We start from the raw sequence: 13,833 nt of genomic DNA on the forward strand, positions 1-13,833 counted from the left end.
GGTTGCAAAGATGGACCTCACCATGGACGTCGGGAGTTAAGTTGGGCATCATGCATCCTTTTGAGCACAGTTTGAGTCGGCCTGCACGAAAAGCATTATTCAACATGGTGGGGTTGCTGTCAGGCTTCCTCCAAGCCATAATCCGTAGGTAGCGGTCATCCACCGCAGTAGTAGCCCTTGGGCAGCCTGAGCGAGGCACGTCATGGACAGTTCCTATCTCTCTGTATCTCCTCCATGCCCGAACAACATCGCTTTTGTTCACTCCGAGACGCCTGGACACTTCCCTTGTTGAGAGCTCTGTCCGCAGCTCGTGGTCTTGCGGTAGCGTTCTCGCTTACCGCGCACGGGGTCCCGGGTTCGATTCCCGGCGGGGCCATGGATTTTCTCTGCCTCGTGATGACTGGGTGTTGTGTATCTTTCATCATCATTTCATCCCCATCGACACGCAAGTCGCCGAAGTGGCGTCAACTCGAAAGACTTGCACCAGACGAACGGTCTACCCGGCGGGAGGCCCTAGCCACACGGCATTTCCGTTTCCATTGAGAGCTCTTCTTGGCACAAAGTAACGATGCGGCCGCGATCGAACCGCGGTATTGACCGTCTAGGCATGGTTGATCTATAGACAACACGAGCCGTGACCTCCTTCCTGGTGAAATGACTGGAAATGATGGGCTTTCGAACCTCCCCCGTCTAATAGGCGTTCATGCGTGGTTGTTTACATCATTGAGCGGGTTTAGTGACGTCTTGGAAGAGTCAAAGGGACTGCGTTGTGATACAATAACCACAGTCAACGTCTATTTTCAGGAGTTGTGGGAACTGGGGTGATGCAAAACTTTTTTTTATGCATGTAACTGGAGGGTGCGTGGAAGGCAAGAAAATTGTAATGCCATAAGCATAACGTCATCAAACGCAAATTAGATATGGCATAGCGCTGACATATGTCTTTCTTCTCATGAAATGAGCTACAAGTGATTAATAAAAAACGCTTCAAATGCTACTCTTTGGGGACGAAGTAAACAAACAAAGCTTAGTCTCAAGGAAAGTTATATTTTAGTGTAAATATTATGTACTTAAAGCTCATTTGTGCATTATGGATCTGGAAGAACTCCCTCGCTAACATTCACTTAAAAATTACCCGCCACCATAGCCGAGGTCACCAAAACACTCCTGCGCGACGGCGCTCGACTCGGATGCAAGCCGGTTCGAATCCTGATGGTGAAAACTGTCATTGACAGTATTTGGCCGTCAAGGAAGACTTAAAGTTTCAGATCACCAGCCTTTGCACTAATGCCCTGGATTAAATTCTAAATCTCTCCGTAGTACTTCACGAAGTGAGGACATGTACTCTTAACACTCTTGATGGCGCTTCGTCAGTCGGATGGTTACTTTAAGCTCGGACGGCCCCGTTGACACTATTCGAGAGGAGTAGGCTCTGTGCTGGCATCGGTTTTCAACCTCGCCCTTCTCTCATCATCATGCAGCACAAACAAGACTTCAGTTACACACGCAACCATAACACTCACCTGCCAACGGCCTTGCCGCAGTGGTAACACCGGTTCCCGTCAGATCACCAAAGTTAAGCGCTATCGGGCTGGGCTATCACTTGGATGGGTGACCATCCGGTCTGCCGAGCGCTGTTGGCAAGCGGGGTGCACTCAGCCCTTGTGAGGCAAACTGAGGAGCTACTTGACTGAGAAGTAGCGGCTCCGGTCTCGGAAACTGACGTAAGACCGGGAGAGCGGTGTGCTGACCACACGCCCCTCCATATCCGCATCCAGTGACGCCTGTGGGCTGAGGATGACACGGCGACCGGTCGGTACCGTTGGGCCTTCATGGCCTGTTCGGGAGGAGTTTAGTTTAGTTTATTACACTCACCTACACTCCTCAAAACATATGCGGCCCAACTCTTGCGTATATGTAAGGAAAGGGGCGAATATCCGCAGAGGAAAGACACCCTTCCCGACAGGCGACACCCAATAAATTGCAGTTTAGAGAAATTCCGCTTTTGAAAAGCATTCTTCCGAAAACTTAAGAAGTACATACGTCATGCAATCAGTTTAAGAGCTATAACAGCAACAGACTTTCACAACTTCGATAACGCTGTAATTTATACGATATAAACTCTAAATATGCGCTCACCATTATTAGGCATTCAGTAGGCATGATTAGGCATACATCTCTGCAGTGCGAGTGTCTAATTATGAGAGGACTGCTGACACTGTCTGTCGTTTCTGCCGGTATTCGGGAAGTCATTCTTTACTTTTTGCTTCTTAGCAGTGAGATTTCTCTTTCTTTCTTCCCTTACTCAAATTCCAGTGATTTATAAAGGCTTGACGCGATGTCAGTAGTCTTATATACTCATACTTTCTCTGTTTCATGATCCGACCGGATACCCGCGAGCGTTAGCACACCGCTTTCGGGATTCAGGGACACGAGCAGGCTCCTCCTGTTCGGACCCGACCGACGGATTAACGACGAGGGACGTTGTGCCGTCCTACCTGGATGGGGTTTTTAGGCGGTCTCTCTCATCCGATTAGGTGAACACCGGCCTGGTATCCGCGTCCTACCTCAGCTGCAGGATTCGCAAACAAAAGAAGAAGACATTCAGCCTCTGCTTGCGACGTCGGCATCATTACCTGAACTATTGTTGTTTAACAGCTATGTCACTGCTCTGTCCACGGTAACTCACTCTCTACCCTACCCCCTACTCTTAACGAATCCTACACCCGTTATAACATTTTCTGCTGCTGTTGACGTATCCCACATTCAGCTGACCAGAAATCCTTATTTCCTTTCCATTTCACTTCGGTGACGCCCAGTATATGTAAATTGAGTCTTTTCATTTCCCTTTTCAGATTTTGTAGCTTCCCTACTACGTTCAGACCCTGACATTCTTCATTCTAACTCGTAGAGTGTTACTCTTTCGTTGTTTATTCAGTCTTTTTCTGATGACCTAAGGAAGGTTGGACTTTACCGTCCCGTCGACTTGGAGGTAATTAGATACAGAGTGCAAGCTCGGAATGTTTCAACGATGGGGTAGGAAATCGGCACTTCCCTTTAAAAAGGAGCCATCCCGGCATTTGCCTGGAGCGATTTTGGGAAATCACAGGAAACCTGAATCTGGACGGCGTAACGCGGATTTCATCCGTTGTCATCGCGGTTGCGGGTCCAGTATGCTAACCACTATGGGACCTCTCTAGCTTTTCTGATGGTCACCTCCCTCGTGGCTGTCGTCTGACTAGTTGTGGGCTTGTTACTGGAAGTTACGGAATTCAGCTGCACTCTGTTTTGTCGGTTGCACATGCTGGTGTAACGAGCTTAGTAAGTTGTAGTGTTTCTATTTGAAGACTCCGTTGGTCTATGTCATTATGGTTCGCACGTTGATGGCAGATTACGCTTGGGGCTTGAAGATGACGCTTCTTGGCGTCGAAACTTGTGGCGTGTTTTGAATAAATGACACTGGAGTACGATACAGCTGTTGGTTTCAATTATCATTGTTCAAGTAATGTTGCACTCGGTGACGATAAGATCGGAAGGGTTTCTTCACATAAATATTTAGTGTCTCAGATCAAAGATAACTGAGACTTTTCTGACGAAATTCGCTGCTGAATTGAACAGGCCAGAATTCCTTTCCAGACGTTCTGACTAGCTGTGATGTCAGTATTACACTTCGTACTCGACTACTTCGATGCTATGAGTTCAGTATTTTACTCCGTGAGTTGAGTTTTATACACTCACGGCATTATTAGGTAAGGAATTTGAGGCATCTAAAATTTAGGCCTATCGAAGAATTTTAAGGATATTATGGACGGATCAAGTCACAAATGTGGCTGTACTGCGGTAGATGAACAGTAATTTCGAAATTCTCAGTACCATGAAGAGATGCAAACTCGAACACTTTGGTCATGTTGTGCAACGACAGTTGCTACCTGTTACAGCTGTACTTCAAGGAAAGATTGATGGCAGACGTAGTCCATGACGTAGAAGATTATCCTGGCTAAATAACTTAATCAATGGTCTCAGCACAGAATTGTTGTTCAGAAAAGCCATGGACAAACAACACAGCATGTTACAGTACCGCATAAAGAAGAAGTTAGCTTCTTACACATGACCTCTCCGAACGAACTATGTATCAGGCGGAAGATGCAGAACAGTTTAGGCTCTGTTTTCTCGCTTGGATATAATTCAGGTGGATACGATATTTACTTCTCTGGGAAACTAGCTCCATCTTCATGTGAGTTACTGAAATCCCAGCTCAGTGAAAAAGTAGAACGTGAATAAACTACAAAACCCTGAACTGCTGCACTAAACTGAACATTCATAAAGAATGGAGTCGAAATATAGTGGACTGAAAACAAATACTAAAAGAAAGTGTTTCTAAGAATGCCCCTAATAAGAGCAAAATCATTTATAGGGGTGGAACCCTCTTTTATCCAGACAAGGTGGGATCGTAGACCATACGGATTATCGAAAATTAGGATAGTCTGGAAATTTAGAAAAAAAATTAGAATTACATCGGTTAAAATGCCATTGACACAGACGTTGAATTAATTTTCACATAGACGCACAAATTACACAGTATTTTCGCACAATAAATAAGAAAGAAACACATTGAGCTTAATGTGCTGAAATAACCAGTAAATTTCTTTTCAGCCAAATTCGTACTTCGTTTATCACGATGAGTTTCACCAGCGTTATACAGGGTGTTACAAAAAGGTACAGCCAAACTTTCAGGAAACATTCCTCACACACAAATAAAGAGAAGATGTTATGTGGACATGTGTCCGGAAACGCTTAATTTCCATGTTAGAGCTCATTTTAGTTGCGTCAGTATGTACTGTACTTCCTCGATTCACCGCCAGTTGGCCCAATTGAAGGAAGGTAATGTTGACTTCGGTGCTTGTGTTCACATGCGACTCATTGCTCTACAGTAATAGCATCAAGCACATCAGTACGGAGCATCAACAGGTTAGTGTTCGTCACGAACATGGTTTTGCAGTCAGTGCAATGTTTACAAATGCGGAGTTGGCAGATGCCCATTTGATGTATGGATTAGCACGGGGCAATAGCCGTGGCGCCGTACGTTTGTATCGAGACAGATTTCCAGAACGAAGGTGTCCCGACAGGAAGACGTTCGAAGCAATTGATCGGCGTCTTAGGGAGCACGGAACATTCCAGCCTATGACTCGCGTCTGAGGAAGACCTAGAACGACGAGGACACCTGCAATGGACAAGATAACCCTAATGTCAGCGTCAGAGAAGTTGCTGCTGTACAAGGTAACGTTGACCACGTCACTGTATGGAGAATGCTACGGGAGAACCAGTTGTTTCCGTACTATGTACAGCGTGTGCAGGCACTATCAGCAGCTGATTGGCCTCCGCGGGAACACTTCTGCGAATGGTTCATCCAACAATACGTCAATCCTCATTTCAGTGCAAATGTTCTCTTTACGAATGAGGCTTCATTCCAACGTGATCAAATTGTAAAGCCGACCGCAGTGGCCATGCGATTCTAGGCGCTGCAAGTCCGGAACCGCGGGGCTGCTACGGTTCGAATCCTGCCTCGGGCATGGATGTGTGTGATGTCCTTAGGTTAGTTAGGTTTAAGGCGTTCTAAGTTCTAGGGGACTGATGACCTAAGAGGTTAATTCCAATAGTGCTCAGAGCCATTTGAACCAAATTGTAAATTTTCACAATCAACATGTGTGGGCTGACGAGAATCCGTACGCAATTGTGCAATCACGTCATAAACACAGATTTTCTATGAACGTTTGGGCAGGCATTGTTGGTGATGTCTTGATTGGGTCCCATGTTCTTCCACCTACGCTCAATGGAGCACGTTATCATGATTTCATACGGGATACTCTACCTGTGCTGCTAGAACATGTGCCTTTGCAAGTACGACACAACATGTGGTTCGTGCACGATGGAGTTCCTGCACATTACAGTCGAAGTGTTCGTACGCTTCTCAACAACAGATTCGGTGACCGATGGATTGGTAGAGGCGGACCAATTCCATGGCCTCCTCGCTCTCCTGACCTCAACCCTCTTGACTTTCATTTATGGTGGCACTTAAAAGCTCCTGTCTACGCAACCCCAGTACCAAATGTAGAGACCCTTCGTGCTCGTATTGTGGACAGCTGTGATACAATACGCCATTCTCCAGGGCTGCATCAGCGCATCAGGGATTCCATGCGACGGAGGGTGGATGCATGTATCCTCGCTAACGGAGGACATTTTGAACATTTCCTGTAACAAAGTGTTTGAAGTCACGCTGGTACGTTCTGTTGCTGTGTGTTTCCATTCCATGATTAATGTGATTGAAAGAGAAGTAATAAAATGAGCTCTAACATGGGAAGTAAGCGTTTCCGGACACATGTCCACATAACATATTTTCTTTCTTTGTGTGTGAGGAATGTTTCCTGAAAGTTTGGCCGTACCTTTTTGTAACACCCTGTATAGTTCAGCCGAAGTTTTTTTCGCCTGACGTTCCAAATTAACGTTTTTTCCCCGTTGAGCTGCGTTATTGCCTCTATATATGTCATAACGTCTTCAAATTTAGCGCCTACTTCGTCAGATAATCCATAACTTTCGTCATTGTCTGCAGGTGAACAGACAGTGATAACTTCGTCCTCAGGAGTGATTATTATGAAACAAAAGTTTTCAGTTTCCTTCCGGTTATTTTTCCTTTATGATGCCGTTGAAATTCCTGCACCAAATTCAGAAACAATTTTTTGCAACAGTTCTCCTTTATCCATTTTATGCACTGAATTTAGCTTTTTGCCCGTGGACACTACGACATTCTTTGATATCATTTTACGGTCGCAAGAAACTCGGTAATTCAGTACTGTGCAACTCAATGATATCTTGTTAACTGAAACTGTCCCATCTATGCACGGCGCTTGGCTGAATTTAAATTCCATGATCGTCGTCGTTGAACATTACTGCTATTACTTACAGAATATCACTGTAGAGTTGCTTTACTTAAAAACCGATCCGGATGAATCGGAGATGTGGATTGCTGAGGACCGTTTTAACGAGATACCACTGTCGTTTGTTTTTACATTAATTCAGATGTATGGATAGGAATCTTGTGCAGACAGTTTTATAGTTGCCAAAATATTCAGTCCTAACAGTTTGCTGACGCAACAGTTCGCATCGGTGACTCATAAAACACTGGAGAGTTTAACTGCCGTACTGAGAACTGCGCCATGCGCAGCTGGCCGCTGGCGTGAGCGCGACCCGAAGCAATTGCTGGTTTGCCCGCAAGAGCGCAGCAGCGGCCGTTCGCAGTTTGTCGCCAAAGCGGCCTATGTTAGCACCTCTCTCAGACCTCGTGTGCTGACTGTTGGGGCCACAGCAGTGAAAGCGTTTTGTCGTCTTCCACGTCGGGCTGTCGCACATCCGTGTAGCGAAAATGCGCGTCTCAAACGCGTAAAGTGGCCAATAATACTTCCCAAAATATTTCGTTATGTCTCAGACCAAATTACGTCCTCAACGCACAGCAAAACGATTGCTAGCAATTCTATGTTTACATTCACGTTTTCAATAAACAGGTACAGAAAACGTATCAAAAATGTAACACGACTCACAGATATATTAGCGGACTCTATAATAAGTTCGAAATGATCACCAGAATATTCGGAAAAAATAAGTTAACTTCGCGATCAGGCCCAAGGGACCAAGCGATGTTGACCGACTGCTGTGCTGTCTCTTCTGTGTAATGCATTATTTGGATGCTGTATATAGAGACAGTCAGCACACCGCTTTCCGGCCGTTGTCAGCTTTCCAGACTGGAGCCGCTACTTCACACTAAAGTATTTCCTCAGTTGGTCTCGCGAGGTTGTGTGTTGCGTATTCCAGTCCTCCCATTAAGGAACCCCTCTCCCGGTACTGGGAATTTAAGCCAGGCTCTCCGCATAAAAATAAGATACGTTGTCCGTTCAGTTATGGAGGTGGAGTTTAGAATACGTAGTCGTTCGTATCTGACGACGTAATTTCTACTGTGAAAAGCATGCGGCAAGTTTGGAGACTGATCAAACTCAGTAACTGATTTATATTACATCATTGCTTACAAGTTTTCTGCTACATCTAAAAAAAGAGCTGTTTCATCAGATAGTAAGCAATGTAAAACAATTCCTAATGTCTACTAGGACTTTGATCATAAGCAAATTGAAGAAAGAGGGAAACAAGTCATAGAGACTTCATTAAAAAAAAAAAAGGAAAACTAGCTAACGCGCTTAGATATGGACGTGGAAGAAACCAGTTGAAGTCTTGTTAAAGGAACTCATCCCAACATTAACTTGAGATTATTAATATAGGCTACGGAAATTTAAAGCTGAATGGCCAGACTAGGTTTTGAATTTCACCTCTCCAGAATATGAATCACTGAGCGCAACCGCGCATGAGGAACAATTTTCACATAGGGGGAGCAACAATGATGACAAAAGGTGAGAATCTGGCATTGTGACATTACGCAAATGATCTAACTACCCTTGACGTCGAAGGCTGTGTAGTTAGAATATTTACTTATAACTACGGTTGGCACCAAATCTACCTCACAAACGGGACGGTTCTCTTAAAATGACAAAAATGAGCATAATCTGGGAAGTAGAAAGAGGACCAAAGGGGACACATCTCATAAGCATAAAAAAGTGAATTAATTAACGGCAATATTTTCTTGGCTTTGTGATTATTACCATCTGTAGCTATACCAAAATCACGGTCTTCGAATGATCATCGCATATTTGTTTGGCTGGGCTGGCACTGGTTTTACAATTGCTGTTGATTTTTGTTGTGCCTAAAGTCGTATTTTTTGCTGCTTTGGAAACATTAAAAGTCTGCAGCGTAGATTAGAAGTACAGTTGACAAATTTCAAAGACATATGAGGTTTAACTGTACTGCTAATGCCGCTGCTGTTACTAATTTGCCCTGTTTAAATGACTTTGAAACAAAATAAATCTCCATTTTTAAGTGCTTCGAGAGTACACATTGGAATTATGTTTTACGCTTGCTAAATGATCCTTAATATCTGCTCCTCCCCCACCTGCAACGGAAACATAACACAAATTACACATTCTACTTCATGGTCACTTCTCCCTCATTTTATGAAGAACCATTCTTCTGATAATGTTTCTTGGAGTTGGCACTTCCTCTTTGGCAGTTTGAGTTTACTGGAAACAATGATGCTTTAATAATAAATTAACCGCGATGCTATTCAGTAACATAGAACCATGTAGCTGCAAAGTGAGAACTGAATTGACATTGCGTTACCGCGCAATAACACTCATTAAGGGACTCAGTCAGCTGCGATAATAACAAATTTCGTTATTTAGCCTAAGAGCGAGAGCTGAGATATACACACATCAAAAAATAGTTTTGCATCACCACGGAAGTCCTGAAGATAGACGTTGACTTTGGATATTGTATCACAGGCACAGTCCCTTTGACTGTTCAGAGATGTCACTAAACCCGCCCAAAGATGTAAACAACCATGCGTGAGCAGCGGCTATTAGACGGAGTGGGTGCGACAGCCGATTAGTTCCAGTCACTCCACCAGGAAGCAGGTACACGGTTGGTGTTGTCTGTAGTTCAACCATGCCCAGATGGTCAATACCGCGGTTCGATCGCTTCCGCATTGTTACTTTGTGCCAGAAATGCCTCTCAAGGGAAGTGTCCAGGCGTCTCAGAGTGAACCAAAGCGATATTGTTCGGTCATGGAGGAGATACAGAGAGATAGGAATTGTCGATAACATGCCTCGCTCAGGACGCACAAGGGCTACTGCTGCAGTGGATGACAGCTACCTACGGATTATGGCTCGGAGGAACCCTGACAGCAACCCCACCTTGTTGAATAATGCTTTTCGTGCAGCCACAGGACGTCGTGTTACGACTCAACAACTGTGCGCAATAGGCCGTATGATGTGCAGCTTCACTACCGACGTCCATGGCTAGGTCCATCTTTGCAACCATGACACCATGCAGCGCGGTACAGATGGGCCCAACAACATGCCGAATGGACCGCTCGGGATTGGCATCACATTCTCTTCACCGATGAGTGTCGCGTATACCTTCAACCAAACAATCGTCGGAGACGTGTTTGGAGGCAACCCGGTCAGGCTGAACGCCTTAGACACACTGTCCAGCGAGTTCAGCAAGGTGGAGGTTCCCTGCTGTTTAGGGGTGGCATTATGAGGAGCCGACGTATGCCTCTGGTGGTCACGTAAGGCGCCATAACGACTGTACGGTACATGAATGCCATCCTCCGACCAATAGTGCAACCATATCGGCAGCGTATTGGCGAGGCATTCGTGTTCATAGACGACAATTGGCGCCCCCATCGCGCACATCTTGTGAATGACTTCCTTCAGGATAACGACATCGCTCGACTAGAGTAGCCAGCATGTTCTCCAGACACGAACCCTGTCGAATATGCCTGGGATAGTGTGTTTATGGACGACGTGACCCACCAACCACTATGAGGGATCTACGCTGAATCGTCGTTGAGGAGTGGGACAATCTGGACCAATGGTGTCTTTATGAACGTGTGGCTAGTACGCCACGACGAAAACAAGCATGCGTCAATGCAAGAAGACGTGCTACTGAGTATTAGAGGTACCGGTGTGTACAGCAATCTGGACCACCATCACTGAATGTCTTGCTGTATGGTGGCACAACATGCAATGTGTGGTTTTCACGAGCAATAAAAAGGCGGAAATGATTATGTTGATCTCTATTTCAGTTTTCTGTACATGTTCCGGAACTTTCGGAACCGAGGTGATGCAAAACTTTTTTTGATGTTTGTAGATACACACAAAAATTAGGAGAAAAAATAGATAGCATGAAACATTTCTCCGAAATCCGGGACAACCTTCCGACCTGAAAGTATTTTTCGGGACACCGATTTCTTTAATCTGAAACCGAGACATCTGTCACCCTACTTGTAACTAAAATAAAAGGACAGTAAAAGTTGGACTTCGAGATCGTGTACTGTGTTTGTAAGTTCCTGGTCTACGTAAGGTAAGTCTCGTAAGCAGCCATTCCTGCATCTAGTGTCAACTAGTCATGAGTGTTTTGATACAGTGGACGCGAGTTTTGACAATGTGAATACACTAATTTGCAGGTAATATTCGAATAAATTTGAGGCATGCAGATTCAGCACCGCTACGGTGAATAATCATCAGTTCGTTCTTCTTTTAGGGTAAGGTCACACCTACAGAGAGCACGGATGTGCCGCTGCTCCTGCCACAGACGACGATGTGTTATCAGCTACGACTCTTATCAGTGGGCACGTAAGCAGTGAACTATCTCGCTCAGTCCGTGTCGATCAAGGCAGCAGAAATGTCTCTGTGTGGCCGAGTCGGCGAGCCCATCAAAGGAGAGGAGACGCAGACGAGTTCTCCGTAGACAGGCGATCCATAGCACGGAATTACAGTCACGTGATACAAGCGGCAGAACTCGCCTACGCGCTGAGCACATAAGTCAGTCATCAAACGAATCTCTACATGAGGCTGACCAATCTCCGAAAAGTTGTGGTACAATAACGAAAGCGAGAAAAGAGTAAAAAACTACACTGGTGTGCAAGACTTAATGACGACATTAATTTTCGCATGATTTGCCACTGCCAAATAACACAGCTCGATGAACCGGCGAGTGTACCGTGTTAAAGGATTTGGAGTTCGTTACGACCATGCAGCGTTACGCCTCCTCACACTATAACACTTGGCCCACCAAAACGATGACGTTCGACAAAGCTGGAAGTTCCCTCCTACGGCGAGAGGTGGGAATACGTAATGCACACAGGAACATTTTCGAACACGATCGTTTTTGTGGTGCAGGTATTACGGTGTGGGGAGGCATAATGCTGAATGAGCTTACCGATCTTTAAATCTTTGAACGGTACACTCATCGGGCGACATTATTGTGACACTGTACTCGTCCCTACTGTGCTTCCTTATAGTGTTGCATTCGGCTGAGACTATTTTCATGGATGACGATGTGTGATCGCATAGAACAGCGCAAGTCGAGGAGCTCTTGGAACGAAAGGAAATTCGTCGAATGGACTGGCCAGTCCGATCGCTCGAGTTAAATCTCATCGAGCAGGTGTGAGATTCGTTGGAAAGACATATTGCAGCAAGTCCACATGCACCACCGACCATTCAGCTGCCGTCAACCGCGTTGGTGGGGGAGTGTAACCCACTACCACAAGAACGAATTACCAGCCTAGTGGCCAGCAAGGGCGTACCCCGCAGAGCGCTCCATTTCCGTACGTGCTGAACACACAAATAGGGGACATTGTATGTCCTATGCCGCCAATGTTAAATTATCCAATTTTGTGACCCATTATCTTGGAAACTTTTTAAGCCACCAACTTATAATTTTCCATAATTATTGTCGCACCTTTCTAGACGCATTGAACTAGAATTATTACTAAAATTATATTGTGGGCATGTTATCTTTTTTTTTAAACACTCAATTTTTTGACAGAATTTTGTAAATAAATGAACATAAAAACAAAACAACTCAGGCTATTTTAATTATTATAGTTCCATATGTGTTGAACCTCACACTTGGAATGCTGTGTAAATTTCATATTTCTACCATCAGTACTTTTTTTAGAAAACGGGTCATTTACTGCAAAAAATGTAGTTCAGAGATATAGAGGTTTAAAACTTTATTACAAATTCTTATACACACTTACATTACTGCGTCTTTTGTGCAGTAGAACTGTCCTGGCCCATAGTCTGTGTCTTCTTCAGTGTCACAACAGCCCAGTGCTTGCCGCCTCCTTTTCTTTCTTGCTTCTTTTGTCATTTGCTGAGCAGCTAACTCTGCTTCACGTACGCGAAGCTCATCCAGTTCCCGCAGTCCTTTAGCTGTGTTCTGTCCAAATCTTACCCCTAACTTCTCCAAAACCTTAAGTCTTTCATAGTTCCCACCATTAAAAGTTATTGCAGCATCAGACACTGCTAACTTTAGAGTCATAAGGCCAACAAATACATTTTTAGGCACACGGCATCACACAACATTACTGAAGGACTCATTTACATTCTGGGTCTTCCCATGTAGACACAACTTTAGTAGCTCAGGATTTGCCAGATCTGTGTAAATAGGTTTGATTGCCTTCATTACTGCCAAAGGAAGAGAATGTTTATGTGTAAATTCATGCAGGGTGCCAGAAAATTCAACTTACCTATATTTACACCAAGTGTTTAGTGGAGCTGGACACAAAGCATAACATCGCTTTTCATCGGTGTTTTCAAGTACTACAGAAGAAGGGGACTGATGATCTCAGATATTAAGTCCCATAGTGTTTAGAGCCAGTTGAACCATTTGGCTTCAGAAGAAAAATTAGTTCTCACATATCTGTTACCCGCAAATTTGCGATTCTTGAAGTTACTTTTACGCTTAGTCATTTTATTTGCGCATAAAAAGCAATAGCAGTTAGCTTACTACAAAAACAGCCGATAATCACACTGCTTTCAACGAAAAGTAGTGTCAGAAACAAAGGATTGATTTGTTTATTCGTAATGCCAAATTGTGAGACGTAGCAGTAGGCACAAAACAAAGCAATTCACAGTCTTATAGACAGTGTAGTTCCCACGATATGACTGCTCAACTGTGGCACTATATGCATAGACGCGAAATGTCAGTCACACGCCAACATTCAAAATATTATTTGAAGGTCTCACAATTGTCTAATTTTAATGTATTATATACCAAAATGTTCAGGAAAGTCCAAAGTACATTATGGAGTAGAAAACGGAAAATGTCAAATTTTAACGAATTTAACGTACAATGTCCCTTTAAGAACCGTGTCCCTCACTTTGCAAT

At 44.4% G+C, this 13,833-nt stretch overlaps 1 protein-coding gene and 1 pseudogene across 3 annotated transcripts in view; one reads left to right on the forward strand and one right to left on the reverse strand.

The window, feature by feature from the left end:
* LOC126175967 (G-protein coupled receptor Mth2-like) overlaps window positions 1-13,833 on the reverse strand; it is a 572,026-nt gene that overhangs the window by 248,680 nt on the left and 309,513 nt on the right. The window lies entirely within an intron of this gene.
* Window positions 1,526-1,643, forward strand: LOC126100048 (5S ribosomal RNA; annotated as a pseudogene).

The sequence above is a fragment of the Schistocerca cancellata genome, chromosome 1 (assembly GCF_023864275.1).
Source record: "Schistocerca cancellata isolate TAMUIC-IGC-003103 chromosome 1, iqSchCanc2.1, whole genome shotgun sequence".
In the NCBI taxonomy this organism is placed as follows: Eukaryota; Metazoa; Arthropoda; class Insecta; order Orthoptera; family Acrididae; genus Schistocerca; species Schistocerca cancellata.